This window comes from Ovis aries, chromosome 20 (assembly GCF_016772045.2).
Source record: "Ovis aries strain OAR_USU_Benz2616 breed Rambouillet chromosome 20, ARS-UI_Ramb_v3.0, whole genome shotgun sequence".
NCBI classification, from domain to species: domain Eukaryota; kingdom Metazoa; phylum Chordata; class Mammalia; order Artiodactyla; family Bovidae; genus Ovis; species Ovis aries.
The window spans coordinates 37,366,335-37,376,741 of record NC_056073.1 but is presented as its reverse complement, the minus strand read 5'-3'; the positions used below and the strand labels follow the sequence as shown (position 1 = coordinate 37,376,741).

The 10,407-nt window shown below is 40.3% G+C and overlaps 1 pseudogene; it reads left to right on the top strand.

Moving 5' to 3' along the window:
* Positions 1-8,227: 8,227 nt before the first annotated feature.
* Positions 8,228-8,899, top strand: LOC105603838 (large ribosomal subunit protein eL36-like; annotated as a pseudogene).
* Positions 8,900-10,407: the final 1,508 nt, after the last annotated feature.

The following is a 10,407-nucleotide window of genomic DNA, read 5'->3' as shown; positions in this document are numbered from 1 at the left end:
CTTCAAGACTGACCTGTGATGTAGTACTATCCCCTGGAATGACTTAGGCACCCCCAAATTCACAGTATTTATGGCCTCCTTTATAAGTATCCTTTTGTGCTGCTTTTTGCCTTCCAGACTGATTGGGCTTTATATTTGTATTCTGAGGGAAAGGCATATGTATCTTGTTTTTTATGCTTATTGTCTTCACCCAGAACTGATATTCCCAGGATCCCTCATTAAGCTAGAAAAGTCACTGGGAAGTAAGCCATACTCCTTAATAATAACACTAAATAAAGAACAGCAAAAAAATAAAAAATTACAGTAGAAATTCTTTGCTGGTGTAGTTCTTCTTTTTATTCTTTGTACAATAATTCACATCTGTTGTGGAACATTTAGGAAGTAAATACAGAAAATAATTTTGTTTTTATTGGTATAAATTAATACTTCATTGCAATAAATAAGAGGGAAAGAAAACACCCAGTGAACGTACTGTCTTTAGGTGGCATTTAAGTTGATTGTGAAACAGAATAAAATGCTAAATTATGTTATGACAAGCAGATGCTTCAGGTAATGTCAGGTAAACAGTGGTTAACATAGCAGGCAGCATGTTTTACTGGGTTACTCTCAAGGTGTGCACGTATACAGATAGGATCAGCATAATTGAAGACCAGAATCTTTAAGCATCCATTGACTTACACTGTAGAGAATGTAAGTTTAATAATGATGTGGTTGAGTCACTCTTCTCCAAGACCACAGGCAGTAAAAGAACCCAAAACCACTAAGAAGAGCATTCTCTCTGAGCATATGAGAAAATAGCATCCTCGTAAATGTTATTCTGAAATCCACAGGCAAAAAGGATCAAATAAAACAGGGACTTCAAAGGTGACTCAGTGGTAAAGACTCTGCCTGCCAAGCAAAAGATATGGGTTCAATACCTGGATTGGGAAGATCCCCTGGAGATCCCCTGGCAACCAGCTACAGTATTCTTGTCTGGAAAATGCCATGGACACAGGAGCCTGGTGGGCTGCTGTCCATTGGGTCACAAAGAGTCGGACACGACTTAGCAATTACACAACAATAACAAAGCGGAGGGGCCGGGGGAATGATGTAAGCAGGAAGAATTTTCTTTGATTCCTACAAAGCAACTGGACAAGTGAGATTAGACTCATACCCAGAGTTTCTGGTTAGCTGTCAGAGTTGCTTCCTGCCCACAGTTGAAGAAGTGAAAAAAACATAGGTGACTTCACAGACCACCTGGCAAACAGCTGATCTGGAATAGTCAGAGCTGAAAGGATGGGAGCAGATAAGAGGTGTTGTAAATGACAGATCGTAGCTGGAGGGACTGCTCAGAGAGCTATGGGCAAAGCGCTGTGAGAAACTGAGCCTAGAATGTGTCCCTTAATCACAAGACTGATTGGAAGGACTGATCCTGAAGCTGAAGCTCCAATACTTTGGCCGCCTGATGCGAAGAACTGACTCATTGGAGAAGACCCTGATGCTGGGAAAGATTGAAGGCGGGAGGAGAAGGGGATGACAGAGGATGAAATGGTTGGATGGCATCACTGACTCAATGAACGTGAGTTTGAGTAAGCTCTGGGAGTTGGTAATGGACAAGGGAAGCCTGGCATGCTGTAGTCCATGGGGTTGCAAAGAGTTGGACACAACTGACTGATTGAACTGAACTGAATCAAGACATTATGTTAGAGCTCATGCATTCATTTCATGTGTCCTGTTTATAAGAGAAGTCCAGCAATACATTCACATGATGAGTACAAAAAAGAAGGGAAAAAAATACTTACTTAGAGATTTTTTTTTTTTAAATCCTTTTACAGTGCTTTCTTCCAGTTGGAAAGGAGGCTATTTGGATAGCTGGCATCAACTGCATCATCAGGTCACTGAAAACACAGAAAGATAAAATTTCTACTTTGAAGCAATTACTACATGGCACCCTAGCAGACTGAATTTAGAAGCAGGTGATAATATTTTTTTAGGTGGATGGATAGTTTCCTATCTGTATTGAATATCTGTATCTGTCACCTATTTGAATACATCTAATTAAAAAGTCTTCCTTCTTTCCTATGCTTGCTGTGCCAAGGTACAAAGCAGTAGCTGGAAGATGAGATAGATAAAGTGGATCCCACTGATACTGGACTTTTCCCTGGTAGATGAGGTTTCTTACTGCCTGTATTTGTAAGAGCATTTGACCTAAGGCACTCCCTAGCGCTTCTGTGGTGGTTCAGACAGTAAAGAATCTGCCTGCAATGCAGGAGACCCAGGTTCAATCCCTGGGTCTGGAAGATCCCTTGGAGAAGGGACTGGCTACCCACTCCAGTATTCTTGCCTGGACAATTCCATGGACAGGGGAGCCTGGCGGGCTACACATTCTATGGGATCCCAAAGAGTCAGAACAGGACTGAGTGACTAACACACAACACAATATACGAGGCACTCCCTGCTCTTTGAAACTATTTCCTTCCATTTTCACTGGTCTCTCTTCTCACATTCTTTTCTGCTTCTTCCTCATCTTCCCAACTTCTGAACATTGGTGTGATACAGAACTTGATCCTTGGACTCCCTTTTTTAGCTACCCTCTCTCCCTAGACTGCATTATCCAGGCTTGTGGAGACAATACCATTCACGTGGGGATGATCACTCCCAAATTTACATCTCGAGCACAAACATCTCCCTGAACTCTAGATTCAGATATGCAATTTGGGTCCAATTTGGATCCCTAGTAGGCATTTCAGTTTAATACGGGCAGAACTAAACTGTCATTCCCCTATCCCCGCCCCTCACATAGGATTCTCTATCAGTAAATGCCAACTCTGTCCTTTCAGTTGTTTAAGACCAAAAACTATAGAAAATTTTGACTCATCTTTTCCCTAATAACCCACAGGCCGTAAATCCAAAATATATCCAGTACTTCTCATCACTTTTGCTAAATCAGACGATCAAAGCTTGGATCATTGCGGTAGCCTTCTGCCTACCTCTGTCCACGTATTCTGTAGAATGGTGTCAACACAGCAGCCTTAGGCTCCCCATCATATCCCCATCATATGTCTCTCAATATCCTATGGATGCTTACTTAAAATAGCTTGAGGCCATTGCTATTATTCTTGAAGAAGGAAAATCATGTGGTCTTGCAAAAGTCTTTTTGAAAACAAATGAACTAAAGTATAGACTATTGGAGTTGGGCAGAACCCTGTAGACTAAGCGGTGCTAGCCTCTCCTTGCACTGGTAGATGGGGAAGCTGAAGGGGAAAATATTACATGAATCTCAGGCAGTCAGTAGTACAGTTAGGACTGCGGTCAGATTAGGCTGCAGGTCTGATCATGTCTCCAAGGCTGGAATCCATGAGTTTTTCAGAATATCTTACAGATTATAAATCCTATTTACCCCCAAATCAGCTGATCTTTTTTCTGTAAATATTTGATGTCTACAACTTAATGAGTTTGGTGATGAGGCTATGTCTATGAACCCATTACAACAATCTATGCCATAAACATATTCATAGCCTTCAAAAGTTTTATCCTGCTTTCTTTCTTCTTCTTCTTGTTGCTGTTATTCTTGTGTGTGCTATTAGAGCATACAATACAGTATTAACTATAAACACTGTGCTGTATTCTATCTATAAATCTCTAGCATTTATTCATCTTGCATAACTGAAACTACCTTTTGATTTATCTTCAGATAATTCAGTAATCACAGAAGTTACGTAGTTCAGCTTCATGAAAAGATACATTATATGTAACTTCAGTCAAAGTACTACAGCTAAGAATATATTTTTCATGACTTATAATTCTGTTGAATTTTGAGATCTTTAGGGAGTGAGCTCATGTTGTTCTCACCGAACTCTGTGAAGAGTTTTCATTGTCAGAAAAAGGGCTCCGCCCTCCCCTTTGCTGGCTATGATAAACAGCCCTGCCAAAGCTGCCCTGGTGGTTACACTGTATTGGGAGTTCTCCTCCAAAGTGAAACTTGGCTGGGCAACCGCCACTCCTATCACTCCTAAGAGTCTATATTTGGAGAACCAGTTTACCCTGCTCTGATTCTTTTTGTATTTATTTTTTGACAGTTTCTTCCTTTAATCATCCCTGGCTTAAGTCTAAGCTTAAAAATAGAGCATGCATATGAATGATTAGTGATTAGGCTTCTGAAAGTGAGTATATATATTCACTTATGTCATGTCTGACTCTTTGCAACTCCATGGACTGTATAGCCTACCAAGCTCCTTTGTCCATGGAATTTTCCAAGCAAGAATACTGGAGTGGGTTGCCATATCCCACTCCAGGGGATCTTCCCAAGCCAGGGATCGAGCTGTTATCTCTTTCTCCTGCATTGGCAGGCAAATTCTTTACCAGAATTCACTTGACCAGAATTCTTTACCAGAATTTCACTTGGGAAACCCCCTACGTATTGATATATAGATATAGATTATTAATCTAGCTGCCTCTGATTGAAGTTTTACTCTTTTGATTTTCTTAATCTACATTTATTCTGTTGACTGTAACTGCTAAATAATTTCACTCAGTCCTTCATTTTGAGGTGCCACCTCTGAGAATCATGAAAATTAAATGACTTATCTATATGTGGCGCTAGTGGTAAAGAACTTGCCAGCCAACGCATGGGACAAGAGACTTGGGTTCGACCCCTGGGTTGGGAAGATCCCCTGCAGAAGGAAATGGCAACCCACTCCAGTATTCTTGCCTGGAGAATCCCGTGGACAAAGGAGCCTGTGGGGTTACCTGTCCATAAGGTCGCCAAGAGTCAGACATGACTGAAGCGACTTAGCACATGCATATCTATATGTGAAACCATTTCATAGTGCCCAGAATATAGTCACAGTTCAATAAATGGTAGGTTTTAAATGCTGTCATATCATCACCACCAACATGCATCTCCATTTTATCCCCTCCCTAGTTCATTCCCATTCATAGTGTGTCAACCCCTGGGATGTCTACACAAATAACTCTCAAAAAATTATGTCTGGAATTGTCTACCTTTATCATAGCAGAAAGTGAAGAGGAACTAAAAAGCCTCTTGATGAAAGTGAAAGCGGAGAGTGAAAAAGTTGGCTTAAAGCTCAACATTCAGAAAACGAAGATCATGGCATCTGGTCCCATCACTTCATGGGAAATAGATGGGAAACAGTGGAAACAGTGTCAGACTTTATTTTTTGGGACTCCAAAATCACTGCAGATGGTGACCACAGCCATGAAATTAAAAGACGCTTACTCCTTGGAAGAAAAGTTATGACCAACATAGATAGCATATTCAAAAGCAGAGACATTACTTTGTCGACTAAGGTCCATCTAGTCAAGGCTATGGTTTTTCCTGTGGTCATGTATGGATGTGAGAGTTGGACTGTGAAGAAGGCTGAGTGCTGAAGAATTGATGCTTTTGAACTGTGGTGTTGGAGAAGACTCTTGAGGGTCCCTTGGACTGCAAGGAGATCCAACCAGTCCATTCTGAAAGAGATCAACCCTGGGATTTCTTTGGAAGGAATGATGCTAAAGCTGAAACTCCAGTACTTTGGCCACCTCATGAGAAGAGTTGACTCACTGGAAAAGACTCTGATGCTGGGAGGGATTGGGGGGCAGGAGGAGAAGGGGACGACCGACGATGAGATGGCTGGATGGCATCACTGACTCGATGGACATGAGTCTGAGTGAACTCCAGGAGTTGGTGATGGACAGGGAGGCCTGGCGTGCTGTGATTCATGGGGTCTCAAAGAGTCGGACACGACTGAGTGACTGAACTGAACTGAAATGAACCCCTAGGCTTCATAAAAACTCATATGTACATTGTTTTTTAAATTTATTATTACATTTACTGTTGATGACATTAGTATTTTTCAAAATGTGGTCCTTGAATCACTGCTTTTGAATTATGGGAAGCAGAAAAACTAGGGGTGGTCCCCAGTTATCTGTATTTTAGGCAAGTACACAGGAGATCGGGTTATGCACACAACCATTTGGCAACATGTGCTAGACTACTTTTGATCCCTACCATTTCATCAATGCCATCATTTTGCTGTTGATTTTTAAGATGGTAAAAGATTTATTTTACCACAGCCTTAAAGTAACCCATATTTGCAGAGTATAATTCTTTAGCTCATAATTAAAATATATAACTATACTACTACTATATAAAGGTTAAAATCTCTAGGGGAAATAGAAGGACCAAGTACAAATTGCTAGATAATGGATGAATGATAATACAATGATTCAAACCTTGTCAGGGTTTAGGTACCTTCCTAAACTCCCATGTGTCCCTAAACTGTAAGCTCCAAGTAACATAGTTAGAAGGGAACTGGCTATTTCCCTGCTTTCATTAGAAGACTGAATTTGATGATGCACTATTGTATATGCTGTAAATCCTCTTTAGAACTATATAAACTCTACTTCCTAGAAAAGAAGTCAATAACAACGTGGAAGATAGCCAGAATTCATCTTTGCGATAGGACTATGGAGTAATGAGACTAGTTTTCTTGGATGACTTACAGAAATCAAAATTGATAACATAAAGCCATACTTTGTATTTCAAAAACACAACCGCTACATGACTATAAATATCTTCTGAGTTGTAGATGAGATTCTTGAGCTAGATGGTAATGTTCAACGCATATGCACAAAGCAAACAGGAAGCTTTAAAATCAGTGCGGAATCTCTTGCAAGATAATATATTAGTACTATTGGCATAGGCCAAGTACCTTTATCACCAAGGTGTCTGTTTATCTCTTTGTTTTCTTTAGTAAAGTAGCATTAGGCATTTAGAAGTGAAGACCAGTGAAGCATTTCACTAAAACTATAATTGGAAAGCTAATTGGAGATTGAAAATTAAGTGGGAATAGTGTGCAGAGTGATGTAAGGATGCCATCAAATCATATAAATTACATTTGGAAAGGGTCTAGATAATTTCCAGTCCAACCTCCCACCCAGATCCTCATATTCTGCTTTAAATATGTGACTATAGAGGAAATCCTATGTCTTTATCTAGTAAATATTTATATCATGCTCCAGCAACTGAACTGTCATTACAATAACAATTGGTTCAAAGTACCTTCTCTCACATTTTTTCCCTCCTTGTATTTACCTTCCTAGATGTCAGACCTGGATTCCTGACCTCAAACCCTTGTATTTTCTCTGTTATCTCTGAAATATTGGTTCAGAGATATTTGTTATTTTAGTACCCAGAGACTTCCCAATTACTAATCCAAATTCTTCTGCTGGTTACAAGACAGCCTTTATTCGGCATGTATTACAACCATGGTAGAATTATAAAAATTAACCGGCCAAGAGGAGAAGCCATAATGTTCTAGACACCTGATTTTTACTCATAACAAGGTAACAAGAACTAACATTGAGATCTTTGGCCAATTTCCCTCCTCTGCCATGGACCATCCCACTAGCAAGTTGATGGACTATTGAGAAATGGTCTTTGAAGTTGGTTATCACCCTGGTTGCCCCTGTCTACTCACTCCTAAAACCTGGTACCCTCTAGAAATACAGTAACTAGAACAGAGATAGAACTCTGACTGCTACATCTTCCCATTTTTTGAAACATTTCTAAATTTTGTAAGGCATAAGGCAGATAATGTTTTTTTTAGGTTACTCCAAGTCTGAAGGAAGGAGAAAGTCCCTTATAACACCTGCCATAAAGATTCTGAGGAGGGCATGGCAATCCATTCCAGTATTCCTGCCTGGAGAAGCCCCAGGGACAGAAGTGTCTAGCAGGCTACAGTTCATGGGGTTACAAAGAGTCAGACACGACTGAGGGACTAAGCACATAAAGATCTTAGAACCACCATTTTGATAAAACACTAACCACTCTTTTTCATTTCAGCAGGACAGATATAGAAAGATGCCCCAGGAGCCTGATGGCTCAACAAACGTGCTATGGGAGGGTGAAGGAAGAGTGCCCTCCTATTGTTATTTCCTGTCCCTTCAGAAATGAAATAATGGACTTCAGACCTCCTGAATTACAGAAGCACTGTCTTCATGATCAGCAAGTTAGAATACTGATCATATTCCAGCTGAGAAAATGAAGAATCATTTTCATACTAAGGACATTTATATTCCAAGATGAATTTTGCCAAAATAGGTAAGTTTTATTGGTAACACCCTTTCTAAACTCCTGGAGTTAAGGGAAACCTTGTACCCACTTAAGTGACATAGTTCTATGTTTGGTTGTTTAATAAAGTGAATCAGCACCTAAGTGTCCAAAAAGAACTTTATTTTAAAAATGCCTTTTCAGTTGAACAGCAGCATCCAGGGCTCTGTGCTCCCCCATGGCCGTGGGCCTCCACAGGGCCACAAGGCGACTAAGAACATGAGCAAGTTGAGGCACAGCCACCGCCGTGGGTACGTCACCAACACACACCAAGTTCCTAAAGGACATGATCCGAGCGGTGTGCGGCTTCGCCCCTTATGAGCAGCAGGCCATGGAGCTGCTCACGGTCTCCAAGGACGAGTGGGCCCTCAAGTTCATCAAAAAAAGGGTAAGGACACATATCCATACCAAGAGGAAGAGAGAGGAGCTGAGCAACGTCCTGGCCATCATCAGGAGAGAGGCAGCCAAGAAGGACTGAACCCTTCCCCTCTGTGCACAATAAACCTTTCCAGGAAAAAAAAAAAAAAAAAGGCCTTTTCTGTTTACTTATTCCTGATTTAAATTTTTATCAATAGAACAGGTGGTTTACCTTTTGCCATTGGAGTACATTATGCTGGTCACTACTGAAGGCTGGTAGTGTAGACATGGAGGAATAAAAAGGTTTAGGTCAACGTGGGTGAATATAGTGATTCATTGGTGTATATCAGGGACATAGACTTCATTATCAAATCTGTTTGCAACTGCATGTAAATTCTGATTGTAGGAGATGCTTGATCAAGAAAATAAAGAGTTGAAGAAATGAGAGGTATTTCTAGCCCTCTGATCTCTCTTTCCTACTACATCCCTCCCTTGAGAAATCTCCAGCAAATGCATACTTTAAAGTTTTATCAGCCTACCTAAGGCTTTTTGCTAAGTAGACAGGAACCTTTCTGGGATATCAGCTGAGCTGGTGGCTCCACCACTACTCTGCCCCAGCCCTTCCCCGTTCTCACTTCAATAAGTCAGCCACACTCTTAAGTCTGTGCAAAATCTGCCTGTCACCTCTGACCCACTCTTCACTAGGGTGTCATCCTAGTAGACTCTGTCAACCCTCCTGAACAGCCTGATGAATTCTTAGTATATGGATAATTCTCTTTACTGCCTATGATAAGTAGCAAAAGATAAGGAAGAACTGGCCTTGCTGATAAGATGTTTCTGACAGTTGAAAATTCAAAACAAACAATTCTGGAAGTTCCCTGGCAGTCCTGGAGTGAGGATGCAAGGCTCTTGCTACCAGGGTCCTGGGTTCGATCCCTACCCAGGAACTAAGATCCCACAAGTTGTGTGGTGTGGTATAAATAAATAAATAAATAAAATACACAGTCCTGACACAGCTTAAGGAGAATTACATAGTAGCATGAAAGCAAATACAAACTGTCATATAACACTGATGATGTGATAAGAAAACAGAAAAGACTACAAATAATAAAACATGTATGTGTGTATTCTTAGTCTCACAGTCATGTCTGACTCTTTGCGACCTCATGGACCATAGCCCACCAGGCTCCTATGTCCATGGAATTCTCCAAGCAAGAATACTGGAGTGGGTTGCCATTTCCTCCTCCAGAAGATCTTCCCAACCCGAGATCAAACCTGAACCACATCTCTTGTGTCTCCTACATTGGCAAGCAGAGTCTTTACCACTGCACCACCTGGGAAAGCCCCTCTTATTGATAAGAGGACATACCAAAACAATGGAAAAAATAAAATATCTATAATAAATCATGGCATGTCTGTATAATAGAATACTAGGCAACCATAAAAATTATGAGAAAGCCAAGTAATTATTGATCTGGAACTATACCCATATTATATGAAGTGAAAAATTAGATTTTCTGGGAAGTATGCATTGCACACTAAAATCTTTGCTCAAGAAATAATATTTTTATTCATGGGAAATATACACAATAATATATTAACAGTGGTTTGTGCATGACCTTTATTTTTCATCTTTGTGTTTAGAATTTCTTTCCAATTTGTATATACATTTATTATAAAATGGAAAATGAATAAAGCTACTCTAAAAAATTATAGTGAGGGAATGTATGATAGATGGCTTCCCAGATGAAGAAACCACATTGATCTAAGTCCTACAATGGTTTTTTAAAGAGTTGGTGTCTCTGGATTGGAAGAAAGAGGAGTGAAACATTGTTTAGATGGGATGAAATTTATGAGACCCCGAGGAAGAAAAGTACTAGGTGACTGTAGGGAAATGAAAGTTGAGGGTTTGGACTGAAGCAGAGAGAAGGAGGGATACCCTTAAAGCTTCAGTC